Source organism: Chiloscyllium plagiosum, chromosome 37 (genome assembly GCF_004010195.1).
Source record: "Chiloscyllium plagiosum isolate BGI_BamShark_2017 chromosome 37, ASM401019v2, whole genome shotgun sequence".
Taxonomy (NCBI): Eukaryota; Metazoa; Chordata; class Chondrichthyes; order Orectolobiformes; family Hemiscylliidae; genus Chiloscyllium; species Chiloscyllium plagiosum.
Genome location: NC_057746.1, coordinates 25,031,045 through 25,049,669, shown reverse-complemented (window position 1 = coordinate 25,049,669; position 18,625 = coordinate 25,031,045). Strand labels below are relative to the sequence as shown.

General features: G+C 41.4%; 1 protein-coding gene across 1 annotated transcript in view; it reads left to right on the top strand.

Moving 5' to 3' along the window:
• Window positions 1-18,625, top strand: part of LOC122541389 (ras/Rap GTPase-activating protein SynGAP-like) — a 516,506-nt gene that overhangs the window by 35,688 nt on the left and 462,193 nt on the right. The window lies entirely within an intron of this gene.

Below are 18,625 nucleotides of genomic sequence, written 5' to 3'. Positions count from 1 at the left end.
GAGAGGTGGGGAAGAAGATTGCAGGTTAGGAAGGCGGTGCTGAGTTCGATGGATTTGACTGAGACAAGGTATTTCCCCTCCCCCCACCTTGTCTCAGTCAAATCCATCGAATTCAGCACCGCCTTCCTAACCTGCAATCTTCTTCCCGACCTCTCCGCCCCCACTCCCGTCTGACCTATCACCCTCACCTTGACCTCTTTCCACCTATCACATTTCCGACGCCCCTCCCCCAAGTCCCTCCTCCCTACCTTTTATCTTAGCCTGCTGGACAAACTTTCCCCATTCCTGAAGAAGGGCTTATGCCCGAAACGTCGATTTCCCTGTTCCCTGGATGCTGCCTGACTTGCTGCGCTTTTCCAGCAACACATTTCCAGCTCTGATCTCCAGCATCTGCAGACCTCACTTTCTCCTCAAATACCATTTGACTTTAGGATATATGCAAATTCCCTACTGGTAACCAATACTTATGAAAGTCCATGTACCACAAAAGATGCATTCAGTTTTTCTACGTTGTCCCTCCATTTGACAAATGAACTCTATGCATATCCCATTTGACTTTGGGTGTCCACAATGAAAGGACCTGAATACTTGTGAAACCGAGTCCAGTGTTTACCTGGCCATTCCCATGAATGGTGGGTGCTACTGGCAGTAATTTTTGTCTTTGTTGGCACTCTGGGCACTGCCTCATCAATGCATCTATGTCTACATCCAATCCTGGCCACCAGAGATAACTTCTTGCCAATGTCTTCCATTAGGAAACACCTGGACACCTAGGTGGAGTTGAACCAGTCAGTATCTGGCAGCGAACTTTGCTTGGGACAATCACCCTTGTTCTCCATAATAATATGCCATCCAATACTGTGATATGGTATCTTTGGGTCAAAAAAGGTTTCAATTCTAGTTCTGACGGCCTTTTGGTTTCCCCAGTCACCACCAACTGCTTCTCATAACAGACCGGAATGGAGGGTATCCTTAATCTATTAAGATTCACCAATACAGGTTCTCAGTCTAGCTGAAGTCTTGCACAGAATTCACGGTTGGAATCCAGAGCAAATGTTTTTAAAACTTGCTCTGCGACCATTGAAACAGCCACACCAGTATCAACTTCCATTAGTGATGGGTAAGTTGTTGGAGGTCATTCTGAGGTACAGGATTTATATGTATTTAGTGATATGGGCCTGACCAGGTGGCCAGACCAGGGCAGGATTTAATGGTAAGGTACCAGGGAGTGTTGCTGAATAAAGAGAACTTGGAATACAGGTTCTTAGTTCCTTGAAAGCCGAGTTGCAGGTAGGCAGAGTAATGAAGAAGGCATTTGGCACGCTTGCCTAAATTGGTCAGTGCATTGAGTATAGGAGTTGGAAGGTCATGTAGCAGCTGTACAAGACATTGATACAAGCCACTTTTGGAATAATGTGTTCAATTCTTGTCTCTCTACTATAGGAAATATGTTGTGGAATTTGAAAGGGTTCAGAAAGAAACAAGGATGTTGCCACGGTTGGAGGGTTTGAGAGAGAGGCTGAATAGGCTGCAGCTATTTTCACTGGAGCATTGAAGGCTGAGGGGTGACTTTTTAGAAGTTTATAAAATCATGAGGGCATGAATAGGGTGAATAATCAAGGTCTTTTCCATGGGGTGGGGGAGTCCAGAACTAGAGGGCATTGGTTTAAGGTGAGAAGAGAAAGATTCAAAAGGAAACTAAGGAGCAACTCTTTCAGGCAGAGTGTGGTATATGTTTGGAATGAACTGGCTCTAACTCCCTTGTATTTACTGGCTGTGGTTGGTTTATTACTTTTTCTTCACCAGCTGTAGTTCCTATTTATTCACTGGGTCTAGTTCCTGTTTTTTAATGAGCTGTTGTTCTGTTTATTCATCAAGTGTACTTCTTACTTTTTCTTTAGACTGGCTATAGTGCCTGTTTATTTATCTTGCCATGATTCCTCATTATTACTGGCTACTGTTCCTGTTTATTCACTTGGTCTAGTTCCAGTTTCTCACTAGGTACAGTCCCTCATCATTTACCGAGTGTAGTTCCTGTATTATCATTGGCTGTAGTTTTTTGTTTATTTACCAAGTGTAGTTCCTGTCTATTCACTGGCTAGTTCCAGTACACTCACTGGCTGTAATTCCTGTGTAGTCACTGCCTGTCGTTCCTGTTTTTTCTTGTCTATTCATTGAGTGTAATTTCAGTTGATTTACTAGCTAGAGTTTCTTTTTGTATAGTGGCTATAAACCTGTCTAATCATCTGTTGAAGTTCCTGTTTATTCGCTGGCTGTAGTTCCTGCTGATGAATTGAGTCTAGCTCCTGTTTTCACACCGGCAATAGTTTCTGTTTATTCACTGTAAAGAGGTGTAGTTCCTCTTTATTCACTCAGTGTATTTCCAATTCATTCACTGGCTGTAGTCTCTGTTTATATCGTGGTGTAGGTCCTGTCTAATCATCTGCTGGAATTTTTATTTACTGACCAGGTGTATTTCCGATTTATTCACCATGAGTAGATTTTGTTTACTCACCTAGTTTAGTTGGTCCACTGGGATTATTTCAGGTTTATTCATTGGCTAAATCCTGCTTATTTACAGGATATAGTTCCTGATTATTCACAGTAAGATAATTAGATTACTTACAGTGTGGAAACAAGCCCTTCGGCCCAACAAGTCCAAACCGACCCTCTGAAGAGCAACCCACCCAGACTCATTCTCCTACATTTACCCCTTCACCTAACACTAATTAGCATGGCTAATTCACCTAACCTGCACATTTTTAGACCGTGGGAGGAAACCCACGCAGAGAATGTGCAAACTCCACACAGTCAATCACCTGAGGCAGGAATTGAACTCTGGTCTCTGGCGCTGTGAGGCAGCAGTGCTAACCACTGTGTCACCGTGCTGCCCAACTGGAATTAATTCCAGTATTTTCATTAGTCATAATTCCTGTTCAAGACTGACTGTAGTTCTGCATTTTCACTCGTTGTACTTCTTGTTTATTCACTGCCTGTATTTCCTATTTATTCACCAGGTGAATTTCCTCCTTTTTTTAACTGGGTGTTATTCATACTTATTGGGCATAGTTCCTATTTATTCACTGAGTCTAGCTCCAGTTTCTTGACTAGATGTAGTTTCTGTTTATTCACCTGGCGTTGTTCCTAATCATTCACTGGGTGTAGTCCTTAATCATTCACTGTGTATAGTTCCTGTCTTTTCACTGGCTGTAGTTGTTTATTCACCATTTGTAGTCCTTGTTTATTCACTATGTGAAGTTTCTGTTCATTCACTGGGTGTAATCCCTGATTTTGTTTTACTGAGTACAGTTTCTGTTCATTCACTGGGTGTAATCCCTGATTTTGTTTTACTGAGTACAGTTTCTGTTTGCACCCTGGCTATTGTTTCTGTTTATTCAGAAATTGGAGTTTCTGTCGTTCTTCCCACTGGCTGTAATTTCTCTACATTCACTAGGAGCACTTCCTGTCTATACACTGCCTGCAGTTCCATTTTTTTTTCCACTGTATGTAATTCCAGTCCGTCTTTATGCACTGCTTGTAGATTGTTTCATCACTGGTTGCACTTCCTGGTTATCCACTGTGTAGTTCCTGTTTCTTCATTGGATGCATTTCTGTTTATTCACGGGTTGAAGTTTATTCATCTGGTGCAATTCCTGTTCATTCATTGGATGTAATTCCTGATCATTTACCGAGTGTGGGTTCTGCTTTCACTCTGGCTGTAGTTCCTGTTTATTCACTAGTTGTAGTTCCTCTCTTTGTTTCCACTTGCTGTATTCCATTCATTCACCTGATGCAGATCTTTAATGAACTTACTGAGGAAGTGGTGGATGTGGGTACAATTACAAAGTTTAAAAGATATTTGGATGAATAGGAAAAGTTTGGTAGGATATGGGTCAGGAGCCGGAAAGTGGGGTTAGTTTAATTTGAGATTATGTTTGGCATGGACTGATGGGATCGAAGGGTCTGTTCCCATGCTGTATGACTCTATGGTTATAACCCTATATAGTTTGGGGTTTATTCACTAGCTGCAGTTCCTGTTTCATCATTAGCTGTAGTTTCTCTTTGTTCACAGATGTACTTCCTATTCATTCACTGATTATAGCTTGTGTTAATTCAGTTTTATTTTATTCCATGTGTATTGTTTTATTCCACCATGATACTGTCAGGATTGTGTGAAGGAACAGGACATTCACCTGATAAACTTTTTTCCAATTAGCATCCTTGCAACTAAATTACTCCATTTCCAGAAACATTGTAGTTTACTATTTCTTAATTAGTGTCATTGTGTCGCATTACTATAAAACTGGTTTTATCCTCAGCTCTGAGAAGATAAATTGACTAGGCTGACACAGAACTGACAGTCTGCACAGGTAGATCAGAATTTCTTTTGGAGTAATTTAGTTGCAAGGATTCTAATTGGTAACCAGTTTATCGGATAAATGTCCTGTTCCTTCACACAATGCAAAATCCTGGCAGTATCATGGTTCCATTCATCTTCACAGGTAGGTGTTAATGTCTACTCTGAAGTGGTGTGGTGCTTCCATTGTTCCTGGAGCATGTCCTTGCTGGTGCCTGTCTGCCTGTCCTGCGCTTTGTGTGGCTTTGGTATTGCTGGGTTGTGAAACTGCCCTTAGGGCTTTGACATATCTGTGGCACTCTGCCATGTCCACGGGAGCTTAAAGTGTATTCCCTTGTCTGCGTGCTGTCTGATTCAGCTGTGAGCTGCTCGGGAATTCTGGGTGTTCTGCTACAGTTTGGCCAATATTGCTTTTGTGGGCCTATCGTGGATTAGCAAATCTTTTCCCACAGATGTAGTTCCTGTTTACTCACCAGGTGCACTTCCTGTTTCTTTAGTGGATTCATGTCCTGTTTATCCAATGGATGCAGTTCCCGTTGTTCACTGGATGTACTTCTTATTGAATCACTCTTTGTAGTTTGTATTCACTGGGTGCAGTTCCCATGTTTATTAAACTTCACTGGCTGTAGTTCCTGTTCATTCACCTGATGCATTTTCTGTTCATTCCATTGTTACAGTTCCTGGTTATTTACCGAGTATAGATCCTGTTTTATTTACTGGCTAAAGTTCCAGTATTCTCACTCGTTGTAGTTCCCCGTTGATTCACCAGGTCTGGTTCCTATTTATTCATTAGGTGTAGTTCTTGTTTATTCTCTGGGTCTAATTCCTTTTTTTTAGAAAAAACTAGCTGTTACTTATGTTTTGTCACTAGCTGTTGTAACTGTTTATTCAATGGCTATGATTCCTGTTTACAAACTGGCTGTAGTTCCTGTTTTTTTTCCCACTGACTGTAGTTCCTGTTAATTCACTGGGTCTATTTCCTGTTTATTTACTTGGTGTATGTCCTGTTTATTCCCAGGCTGTTGATCCTGATTATTTACTGAGTATAGATCCTGCTTTAGTCACTGGCTAACTTTCCAGTATGTTCACTGGCTGTAGTTCTGTTTACTGTATTCACCAAGTGCATGTGTTTGTTTTTCACTCGGTGACATTCCTGATTGTTCTCTGGGTGTCGGTCCTGCTTTTAAAAAAAATACTAGTTCTTGTTTCTGTTTTGTCACTAGCTGTTGTAACTGTTGATTCAGTGGCTGTAGCTTTTGTTTATTCACCACATGTACTTCCTGTTCATTCCCTGGCTGCAGTTCCTGATTATTTACCGAGTATAGATCGTGTTTTATTCATTGGCTGAAGTTCCTGTTTATTCACCAGGTGCAGTCCTTTTTTCTTTCACTGGGTGTAGTTACTGTGTTTTTTTTAAAAAAATTACTGTTGTTTCTGTTTTGCCACTAGCTGTTTTAACTGTTTGTTTATTCAATGGGTTAGTTCCTGCATCTTCAGTGGCCATAATTCCTGTTCATTCACTGGCTGTAGTTCCTGTTTACTCACCAGGTGCTGTTCCTGTTTATTCAATGGATACAGTTCCTGTTATTCAATTAAATCCATGTAGTTTATGTTTATTCATTGACTCTTTTTTACATACATACATACATACATACACTGGATTTAGTCTTAGTTTATTCTAAGTGTCTAGTTTCTGTTAATTCACTGTGTGTGGTTGCTATTTATTTGTATATGTAGTTTCTGTTAACTCTCAGAATGTTAATTCATCGGGTGTAGTTCCTGTTTATTCTCCAGGTATGGTCATGTTGATTCACCAGTAGTGCTTTCTGTTTATTCGCTGTTTGTAGTTCCTATTTATTTTATGGGGTGACGTTTCTGCTAATTCATTGGGTGTAAATTCCCAGTTTATTCATTAGGTGTCGTTTCCGTTTATTCACTCTATTTATTTTTCTATTCATCTATTTATTTATTTATTCACTGTATTTTTCACCTTTTTATTCACTGTGAGTAATAATTCTGTAATCAAAGTATGTAGACCTAGTTTATTCACTGGGTATATTCCTGAGTATTCACTGGGTGAAGTTCCTGTTCTTTTTCACTAACTGTGGTTCCTGTTTATTTACCACATATAATTCACTGTTTATTCACTGGGTCTAGATCCTGTTTATTCATTCCCTATTTCTCCTGTTTAATCACGTTATACCTGTGCATTCAGCAGGTGTAGTTCCTGTCTATTTGCTCCGTGGTTTTCCTGTTTATTAACTGTGAGTAATAACTCTTTATTCACCAGTTGTATTCATCTACTGTAGTTAATGTTTATTCCTGTTCATGGTTTGATTACTCATGTATTCATTGGCTGCAGTTCCTGTTTTCTCACTGGCTGCAGTTTCTGTTTGTTTGTTCCTCTTTATACATTGTATGCATTACTGTTTTTCACTGTGTGTAATTCCTATGTATTCCCTGGATGCAGTTCTAATAGTTAATCTGTCTGTAGTTCCTGTTTATTCCTGATTATGTACATAGTCTGTTTTCTCACTGCTTGTTGTTTTGTTTTATTAACAAAATGAGGTTCCTTTTTGTTTTGTCAATGGATGTAGTTCCTGTTTATTCACTGGGTTCACTTCCTGATCATTCACCCGCTGCAGTTCCTGTCCATTGTCCACTGTCCATTGGATGTGGTTCCAATTCATTCATCTGGTGTGGTTCCTGTTTATTCACTAGGTATTTGATAGCTGTGGTTCCTGTTTATTCACTAGGTATTTGATAGCTGTAGTTCCTGTTTATTCACTAGGTATTTGACAGCTGTAGTTCCTGTTTATTCACTAGGTATTTGATAGCTGTAGTTCCTGTTTATTCACTACCTGTAATTGCTTTTATTGGTTGTGCAGCTTTCTATTTTTTCCATCAGGTGTACTTCCTGTTTATTTATCAAGTATGGTTTCTGTTTATTCACTGGGTATAATTCCTGTTTAATTATTGCCTGTAGTTTGTTTATTTACTGAATGTAGTTTCTGTTAGTTCAGTGAGTGCAGTTTTAGTTTATTTGTATGTATTTTCTGTTAATTCATGGGGTGTAATTCTTGTTTATTCAATATGTGTAGTGTCTGTTTATTCACAGGCTGTAGTTCCCATTTAATCATTGGCTGTAGTTTCTGTTTATTCACAATCGTACCTCTGTTTATTCGCTGAATGTAGTTTCTGTTAATTCAGTGGGTGCAGTTTTGGTCTATTCCAAATCCCTGATATAGTTACTGTTTATTCAATGTAGGTAGTTTATATTTATTCACTGGCTGTAGTTTCTGTTTATTCACTGGGTGCAGTTTCTGTTAACTCACTGAGTGTAGTTACTATTTATTCACTGAGTTTTTCTTGTTTATTCACAGGATGTGGTTCCTGTTTATTGACCAGGTGTGGTCATGTTTACTTACCAGTTGTTTCTATTTGTTGAATGGTCACAGCTCCTACTTATTTTACTGGGTATAGTTCCTGCTAATACATGGGTATGAATTTCAACTTAGTCATCAGATGTAGTTTCTGTTTATTCATTGGCTGGAGTTCCGTTATTTTCACTGGTTGTAGTTCCTGTTTATTTGCTGGTTTTGAGATCCTGTGTATTCACTGGGTGTAGTCGCTGATTATTTGCTGAATGCATTTCCTGTTTTCTCACTGGCTAGAGTTTCTGATTATTCAGGAGATGTGGTTCCTGTCTATTCCTGTTCACTCACCAGCTGTAGATTCGGCTTATTCACTGGCTGCAGTTCCTATTTGTTCACGTAATGATGAAATTCCTGTTTATTCACTGCCTGTATATACTGCTTATTCATAGGATTTTTATTTCTCTCTGAACGTAGTTCCTGTTTATTCTCTGGACGTAGTTCCTGTTTTCTCACTGGCTGTAGTTTCTGTTTCTTCACCAGACGCAGTTTCTGTTTCTTCAAAGGGTGCAGTTTCTATCTTTTTCTCACTGGCTGTAGTTCCAGTTTATTTACCACGTGTAATTCCTGTTTATTCAGTGGGAGTAGTTCCTGTTTGTTATTCCGTATTTCTCCTATTTATTTACCGTAATATGTATGTCTTCACCAGGTACAGGTTTGTGTTTATTCACATGCTTGCTACACAATTCTTAGATGTGTTGAATGTGAAAGAACAAGTCAGTGCTGGGTAACCCATTAACCCTCTTCTCACCTTAGTGGTTCTGAGATATGATTCCCATTTAGGTAGCTAGCAGACAGATTGTGCATCTTTGCATGGCTGCAGGGAGTTTTAAATTAAGTGTCTAAACGTTTTATGATCGATCTCATTCCCTTATCTATGATATCATGTGAGGTATCGACAATGAACCAAGAAATTCTACAAAAAGGCTGTTTTATTTGTTATCCACAGTTGCAGGAATTGTCCAACACGAGACCGGGGCTTGGGGGTGGCAATGTCTCCCTGGTCCTTCCTGCCGACTTCAATCTCCCAATCTTAACCACACCATGGCTGCCTGTATTTGGATGTTAGAGAATTGCATTTCATGCTATTCTATTTCCCCAGGTCACTGCTTGATGTGTCTCCCAAGGAAAACAAGATGCTGCTTTAAATGATTTCCCAAATCAAGAGGGGTCCAATACACAGTATTCACTTCCTACACTGTCAAATCCAACACTCCCAAGGCAGGTACAGCACAGGATTAGCTACAGAGTAAATCTTCCTCTATCTTTTAAACTGAATCTCCCCTTCTTTCTACACCGTCCACATCATCACAGGACAGATACTGTATTGGGTTAGATACAGAGAAAAGGTTTCTCTGCACAGTCCCCAGCAAACACTCCTAGGACAAGGTCAGCATGGGGTTAGAGACAGAATAAAGCTCCATATACGCTGGACTCAACAAACACTTCCACGACAGGGCCATTATGGGGTTAGATACAGAGTAAAGCTCAATCTCTTATCTGCTTCTGCCCAGTCTTGCTCACATGTAATTCCAGACTCTCAGCAATATGGCTGATCTTAATGGCCCCAGCAAGCCATTTAATTCAAGGAGCAATAAACACTGGCCCAGCAATGTCCACATCACATATATGGAAATAATTTACTCCTGACCAACTCACGGAGGCTGGTACAGTTGAGAAAAGAAGCAAGCCAAGCAGTCAGGTCAGGCAGGGACAAAGCAGAGAACAAGGTCAGACTGATAAATTAAACTGCATTTATTTCAATGCAAGAGACCTAACAGGGAAGGCAGATGAACTCCGGGCATGCTTATGGACGTGGGACTGGGATATGTTAGCAATTACAGAAACATGGCTGAGGGATGGGCAGGACTGACAGCTTAATGTTCCAGGACACACATGCTACAGAAAGGAAGGCAAGAGAGGAGGGGGAGTGGTGTTTTTATAAGCTGTACTGAGGGAGGATATTCCCTGAAATGCGTCTAGAGAAGTTATTTGGGTGGAACTGAGAAATAAGAAAGTGATGATCACCTTATTGGGATTGTATTAAAGACCCCCCTAATAGTCCGAGGGAAATTGAGAAACAAATTTGGAAGACATCTCAGTTATCTGTAAGAATAACAGGGTGGTTATGGTAGGGGATTTTAACTTTCCAAACATGACACTATGGCAGTCCTAGTCTAAGTGTTTAGATGGAGAGGAATTTGTTATGCATGTACAAGAACATTTTCTGATTTTAGTATATGGATGTACCTACTAGAAAAGGTGCAAAACCTGACTTACTCTTGAGAAATAAGGCAGGGCAGGTGACTGAGGTGTCTTTGGGGCCAGCGACCATAATTCTATTAGTTTTAAAATAGTGATGGAAAAGGATAGACCAGATCTAAAAGTTGAAGTTCTAAATTGGAGAAAGGCCAATTTTGACGGTATTCAGCAAGAACTTTCAAAAGCTGATTGGAGGCAGATGTTCACAGGTGAAGGGACGGCTGGAAAATGGGAAGCCTTCAGAAATGAGACAACAAGAATTCAGAGAAAGTATATTCCTGTCAGGGTGAAAGGGAAGGTTGTAGGCATAGAGAATCTGGATGACTAAAGAAATTGAGGATTTGGTTAAGAAGGAGATATAGACAGGATAGATCATGTGATTCCTTTGAGTATGAAGGCATTAGAATGTACTTAAGAGGGAAATCAGGAGGTCAAAAAGGGGTCATGAGATAGCTTTGGCAAATAGAGTTAAGGAGAATCCAAAGGGGTTTTACAAATACATTAAGGACAAAAGGGTAACTAAGGAGAAAATAGGGCCCCTCAAAGATCAGCAAGGCGGCCTTTGTGTAGAGCTGCAAGAGATGGGGGAGATACTAAACCAGTATTTTGCATCAGTGTTTACTGTGGAAAAGGACATGGAAGATCTAGAATGTAGGGAAACAGATGGTGACATCTTGAAAAATGTCCATATTACAAAGGAGGAAGTGCTGGATGTCTTGAAACGCATAAAAGTGGATAAATCCCCAGGACCTGATCAGGTGTACCCTACAACTCAGTGGGAAGCTAGGGAAGTGATTGCTGGGCCTCCTGCTGAGATATTTGTATCATCGATAGTCACAGGTGAGGTGCAGGAAGACTGGAGATTGGCTGATGCGGTGCCACTGTTTAAGAAAGGTGGTAAGGACAAGCCAGGGAACTATAGACCAGTGATGCTGACATCAGTGGTGGGCAAGTTGTTGGAGGGAATCCTAAGGGACAGGATTTACATATATTTGGAAAGGCAAGGACTGATTAGGGATAGTCAACATGGCTTTGTGCGTGGGAAATCATGTCTCACAAACTTGATTTGAATTTTTTGAAGAAGTAACAAAGAGGATTGATGAGGGCAGAGCGGTAGACATGATCTATATGGACTTCGACAAGGTTCCCCATGGGAGACTGGTTAGCAAGGAAGAACGAGCCATTTGGATACAGAACTGGCTCAAAGGTAGAAGGCAGAGGGTGGTGGTGGAGGGTTGATTATTCCGATTGGAGGCCTGTGACCAGTGGAGTGCCACAAGGATCGTTGCTGGGTCCATTATTTTTCATCATTTATACAAATGATTTGGATGTGAGCATAAGAGGTATAGTTAATAATTTTGCAGATGACACCAAAATTGGAGGTGTGGTGGACTGCGAAGAAGGTTACGTCTGATTACAATGTGATCTTGATCAGATGGGCCAATGGACTAAGAAGCGGCAGATCGAGTTTAATTTAGATAAATGTGAGTTGCTGCATTTGGGAAAGCAAATCTTAGCAGGACTTAATGATAAGGTCCTTGGGAGTATTGCTGTACAAAGAAACATTGAGTGCAGGTTCATAATTCCTTGAAAGTAGAATTGTAGGTAGATAGGATAGTGAAGAAGGCGTTTGGTATGCTTTCCTTCATTGGTCAGAGTATTGAGTAGAGGAGTTGGGAGGTCATGTTGCGGCTGTACTGGACATTGGTAGGCCACTTTTGGAATACTGCATGCAATTATGGTCTCCCTCCTAGCGGAAGGATGTTGTGAAACTTGAACGGGTTCAGAAAAGACATGTAAGGATGTTGCCAGGGTGGGAGGATTTGAGCGATCTGGAGAGGTTGAATAGGTTAGGGCTGTTTTCCCTGGAGGGTCAGAGGTTGAGGGATGACCTAATAGTCGTTAATAAAATCATGACGGGCATGGATAGGGTAAATAGGCAAAGTCTTTTCCCTGGGATGGGGAAGTCTACAACTAGAGGGCATAGGTTTAGGATGAAAGGGGAAAGATATAAAAGAGACCTAAGGGGCAACATTTTCACACTCAAGGTGTGTGGAATGGGCTGCCAGAGGAAGTGGTGGAGGCTGGTACAATTGCAACATTTAAAAGGCATCTGGATGGGTATATGAATAGGAAAAGTTTGGAGGGATATGGGCCGGGTGCTGGCAGGTGGGACTAGATTGGGTTGGGATATCTGATCGGCATGGACAGGTTGGACCGAAGAGTTTGTTTCTGTGCTGCACACCTCTGTGAGTCTACGACTGTATTTAAAACCGTGACAGGAAGGAATTTCGTCTCTGAGGGCAGTGAATATCTGGAATTCCCCACCCCAGAAAGTAATGGAGTCTAGATCACCTGAAAGTATTTAGAGGTAGTGGATAGATTTTTAGCCGGGAGATATAAAAGCTAGTTTGGTGGTTGTTTTTGACCCGTGCAGAGGCGATGAGTTGCAGGGATTTTTCTAAGCTTGGGATCTCTTTGACTGTAATCTGATGAAGAGCTGAGGCATGGGACAGATCAGCCATAATCTTGTAGAATGGCAGAACAGGCTTGAGAGTCTGAATGGCTTCATCCTAGTCCTACTCCTTATGTCTTATACTGTTGACCTAGAGTTTTGTCTTTTGACACAAGTGGAAACACTCCATTCTATCATATGTTTTCAAGTATTGTGGGAAAATCTGCTTGTCCTAAATCTTTCTCTTTTGAGGAGGGAATTCCAGAGCAGTGGGCCTTGGCAGTAGTAGGCCTGGTTACTACCGCTGTGGAGTATTTTAAAAATCAGGTGAACACACAAGGCCGTATTCAAATTAAAGGAGAGAAGTAATTTTGGCGGAAGGAAAAATAGATGCAGAACAGACAGCTACATAAGCAAACAGGCAAGGCAGTGACCTCAAGAGTTTGGTGCTGGCCCTTTGCCACGGAGTTCTGGCAAATTGAATGAGTCCTTAATGGTGTCATTTGCCTCAGGAAATTTGCTGAGATTTGTGATGGGTGGGAAAGGCGGATTATTCATTCAATCCTTACTCTCTCTCCAAACCCAGAAGAGCCTCCTGTTGTTACGTAAATGTGAGTGAGAGCACATGTAGGGCTCACTTCAACCCTCAGCAGTGCAAAGCCCTGCTCAGCATCACAATATATCTCGACAAAGACTCCCAGCACCAGCCTTGAGTGCCTCATTGTCAAGAGTCACTGTATTTCCAATGGCACACAAAACCATTCCGGCTGGCCTCTCAGCTGGAAATAGATAATCCTATTATCACCATTTCAAACAGCAGGAGAATTCTCCCTGGTGTCCTGGTCAATAATTATCCTCCACCACAGACTAAGAAAATTACTATCTCACCATTGCTGTTTGTTGGAGCTCACTGTGTGTTAGTGATTTTAAAACATGTTCCATTTCACAGGTTCAGTGAAAGAGCAACTGAAGCACAAGCAAGACTTCCAATTGAGTGATTGCAACATTGTGTGGGAGTGTGTATAGCAGACTGTTATAATTGAGTAGGATACAGTGAGGGTGGGTATATAACAAACTGTGCAGTAACTGAGTGATGGAGTGAGGGTTAGTCTTTGGCACTCTTGTTGTCAAAGACAGTCACTCTCCCCTGTTGTCGCCTCTGGAATACAGGATATTCTTTCTAACGTTTGTTTTTGGAGCAAGACTATAATGAGGTCCAGGCTGAGCAGCCCTGGCACAGCCCAAACTGAACATCAGTCTGCGGTTATTGCTGAGTAAGTGCCTTTTGATTGTGGTGTTGGTGATTTGTAAGTGGTCTGATGGGCTTGTAATTGGCTGTATTGGATTTTCAAGCCAACCTATTTGGACAGGATATATCTGGGCATGACATGAGATGAGATTAGTTTTACTGCAGTGGTCTTCAGTATTACAGCAAGGATATTATAAAGTCATGGAGCCATACAGCATGGAAACGGGCCCTTCTGTCCAAGTCTTTCATACCAGCCAAGTTTCCCAAATTAAACTATTGCCATTTGCCTGTGTTTGGCATTGTTGGGATTCATAGTTCTTTCTGGATCCAGTGCACAACTGTTTCTTGATATTACAAGGAGAAAATCAAATTGGCTTCAATTGGAATTTGTGCTAGTGTATGCCTTATTTACTCATAGCAAAGTATCCCAAACAATCCCACCAGATAATGAACTTGCCTGATGTTGGTTGAGGGTTTCCTCTTAGCCCAAACATAGCAAAGGCCTCTTTTTTTTCAGAATAGTAGAAGTGGGATCTCTTTGGTCCACATGAGAGCTGAGGAAGGTAACTTAATTTAAGTTACCTTGGATAGTGCAGCACTCCAGTGGGAGAGGCAGTCTGGATTCGCTGTTCGAGTCACTGGAGGGGTTTGAACCCACAACCCCATCTCTGTTGCATACTCCACCTTGATCATAAAGCAGCTTATCACACAGCTGCTGTCACTGTTCTCTTAAGACACAATTTTGACTCTGAAGTTGTGTCCCAGGTGGTCAAAGGAAACCTTTTTTAATACTCGTTCTGAAGGAAGGCCACATCATGGTTCACTGGTTGGGAATACTGCTAATTTATTGAAGGGTTGTCTTCTCCAATCTTCGATGGTGTTCCCTCCACCCAGAGCTGTATTGGCCCTACCTCCTCCAGACTGTGCTCCCAGAATTCTTGTCCCTCTCCAGAAACGGCAAGCTGGTTTAACCACAAACCTATCTCTGTCACCTTAACTGACTAGAGCTAGCACACTCTGGCTGCTCCAGTCAAAGTTTTAGACAGCAGTACATACTTCAATTCATTTTGTATTCATTTGTGGGATGAACACTGGCTCGGTCAGCATTTATTGCCCACCCCTAATTGCCCTGGAAAATTTGCTGGTGGGCTGTCTTATTGAACTGCTGCTGTCACTGGGCCACAGGAACCTCCCACCACAGTTCGGGAGGGAGTTCCTGGATTCTGCGATTGGAGTTCAAACTACTGAACCTTCAAAACCTGAGCTTGAACAAAGCCTTATCTATCATCTTGTTGTAAGTGCTCCACATGGAAGAGTTGAGAAATCTTTGAGGTGATTTATGAGGGCCACCAGAAAGAATGAAGTGAGGAATCCTGATGGGAATATTGTCTCATTAAATTGAGCTCTAATCAGATCCTTAGATGGAATCCTATTGATAAAATTCACAAGAGAATTCCAGGGACTGGTCTCACACACAGGAACGTAGGAGCAGTAGTAGACCATTCAGCCCCTTGAGCCTGTTCCTGCATTCAATGAGATCATGGCTGATCTGTGACCTATCTTTGGCCCATATCCTTTCATATTTTTGCTTAACAGAGGTTATCTGTCTGAAATTTTAAAATTAACAACGGACATAACATCAACTGCTATTTGTGGAAGACAGTCCCAAAGCTGTAGAAGTGCTTCGTAACATCTCTCCTGAATGGACTGGCGCCAGTTTTTAGATTGTGCTCCTGGTGCTAGTCTCTGACCAGTGGAAATAGTTTATCTTTGTCTGCACTGACTTTTCTTGTTAACATCTTGAAGACATTGATCATATCACTCCTTAACCTTCTAAATTCTAGAGAAAGTGGGCCTCATTTGTCTAATCTCTCCTCATAACTTAACCCTGAAATCGGGTAACGCTCTTGTAAACTTACATTGTGCTCCTTTCAAGACCAGTATTTCCTTCCAAAGTACGGTGCCCAAATCTGCTACTGTAAGTGGGTTCTAAACCAGGTTAACCTTGTCAGTGTACTATGGGATGCAATTTGCTTGTGGTATAATTGCTAAATTATTAATTAATCCAGAATGATGTTTTGGAAACTGGAGTTCAAATCTGACCATGGCAGATGGTGGAATTTGAATTCAATATTTTAAACTTACTTTAAAATTGAGAGTCTAATGATGACCAGGAAACTGCTGTCGCTTGTTGAGAAAAATCTGTTCACTAATTCTTTAGGAAAGGAAATCTGCCATCCTTACTTGGTCTGGCCTACAATGTGTCTCCAGACCCATAGAATTGTGTTTGACTCTTAACTGCCCTCTGGACAATTAGGAAGGGGCAGTCAATACTGGCCTAGCCAGTGACTCCCATATCCCATGAATGAGCAAGAAAACAAAGTTGACTCTTAAAAGATTTCAAAAGTTTTGTGTCCATGGTTTCACTCAGAATAATTTCATTGATCACTCTTTGTGCATTTCCTGATACCCTACCTATATTGACCTGCATCCAATATTGACTCCCACCATTTAAATTAAGGTAATATCCAGGTTAACTTGCTCCATACTCTTAAGCAGATGATTGTATGCAATATTCCAAATGTGGCCGAACCAATGTCTTATACAAGTGTAACATGACCTGCCAACTCTTGTACTAAATACTCTTGTCGGATGAAGCAAATCCTGCCTATGCCTTCTTGACCACTCTACTGACCTGCGTTGTCACCTTCAGGGCACAATGGAACTGAACACCCTGATCTCTCTGTACATCAATTTTCCCCAGGACTTTTCCATTTACTGTATAGTTCGCTCTTGAATTGGATCTTCCAAAATTCATCACCTCGCATTTGGTCGGATTGAACTCCATCTGCTGTTTCTCCGCCAAACTCTCCAATCTAGCTATATTGTGCTGTATTCTGTGATAGTCCTCTTCACTATCCGCTACTGCACCAATCTTAGTGTCATCTGCAAACTTGCTAATCAGACCACCTCTACTTTCCTCCAGATCATTTATGTATATCACAAACAATAGTGTTCCCAACATGGATCCCTGTGGAACACCACTGGTCAGAGGTCTCCATTTTGAGAAACTCCCTTCCACTAATTTCTCTGTCTCCTGTTGCCCAGCCAGTTCTTTATCCAACTACCTGGACCCCATGTGATTTCATTTCCTTCATCAGCCTACCATGGGGAACCTTATCAAACGCCTTACTGAAGTCCATGGATATGATATCTACAACCCTTCCCTCATCTATCAACTTTTGTCACTTCCTCAAAGAATTCTATCAAGTTGGGAAGACATGACCTTCCCTGATAAGCCCATTTTCTTCCACATGGGAATAGATCCTATCCTATACTGCAGTATCTTCTCCAGCAGCTTCCCTACCACTGACGTCAGGCTCACCAGTCTATAATTACCTAGATTATCCCTGCGATCCTCCTTAAACAAGGGGACAAAATTAACAATTCTCCAATCCTCTGGGACCTCACTCATGTGCAAGGATGCTGCAAAAATATCTGTTAAGTCCCCAGCTATTTCCTCTCTTGCTTCCCTCAGAAACCTGGGATAGATCCCAGACCGGACATGGGGTCTTTTCCACCTTAATGACTTTTAGAATACCCAACACTTCCTCCCTCCTTATGCTGACTTGACCTAGAATAATCAAACATCCATCCCTAACCTCAACATCCGTCATGTCTCTCTCCTCTGTGAATACTGATGCAAAGTACTCGTTAAGGATCTCACCCATTTTCTCTGACTTCACGCATAACTTCCCTCCTTTTATCCTTGAGTGGGCCAATCCTTTCTCTAGTTTCCCTCTTGCTCCTTATATATGAATAAAAGAACAACTATAACTTTGTGCAGTTTTGTAAAATTTGCTGGTATTGAATTGCTGTCCACTGTACGTATTAGGCCTGCAATATCTTAATGGATAGAAAATGTTTTATTGCATTTTAAGATGCTCCGAGTTAACTTGCCCACCCCACCACTAATTTCCCTGCTTTTTCCCATAGCACACTTTCCAGAGGTTTTTATGAGCATGTCTTCCCTCTCCTAACACGGAAGTGGAAGATCCCTTTTGCTTCTTGTTGGATATTGTGTTCAATGTGTAGACCAAAGAGTACAGTGTACAGGTCAATCACTAATCTCCATTGACTTGTAATCTAAGGTTATATCCCTGTTAAAACAGATTGAATCACCAGTTACATATTTTTTTATCAATTCTCTTGTGAAATAGCAAAAGTCACAAAATTGTTACAGTGGAAAAAGAGGCCATTTGGCCCATTTTATCTATATCAGCTTTCTAAATGAGCATCATGGCTTCCCAGCTATGTCTACACTTCACAGGATATGTGGAACAGTCCCTCTTCTGTAGTTACACTAGCACCATCCCCTACCTTTTCTTCTGCTACATTAACTGTATTGGTGTCACCTCGTGCTCCCATGAGGAAGTTGAACAATCCAACTTCACCAACACCTTTCACCCTGACCTCAAGTTCACATGGACCATCTCTGATACGTCCCTCCCCTTCCTGGACTTCTCCTTCTCTATCTCCGACAATCAATTCAACGTGGACATCTATTTCAAACACACTAACTCCCACAGCTACCTTGACACTCCCACAACCCCCTCCAGTAAAAACACAATCCTTACTCTCAATTCTTCCAGCTCCTCTGTATCTGCTCCTAGGAGGATCAATTTCCCTCCAGGTCATCCATGAATACCTCTTATTTCAAGGACCACAACTTCCCCTCCCAAATGATCAACAATGTCGTCCATCACAGTTCCTCCATTTCTCGCACCTACACCCCTGATCCTAACCGTAACAAGGATAGAACCCCTAGGTCCTTAAATTCCATCCTATGAATCTTCAAATACATTGCA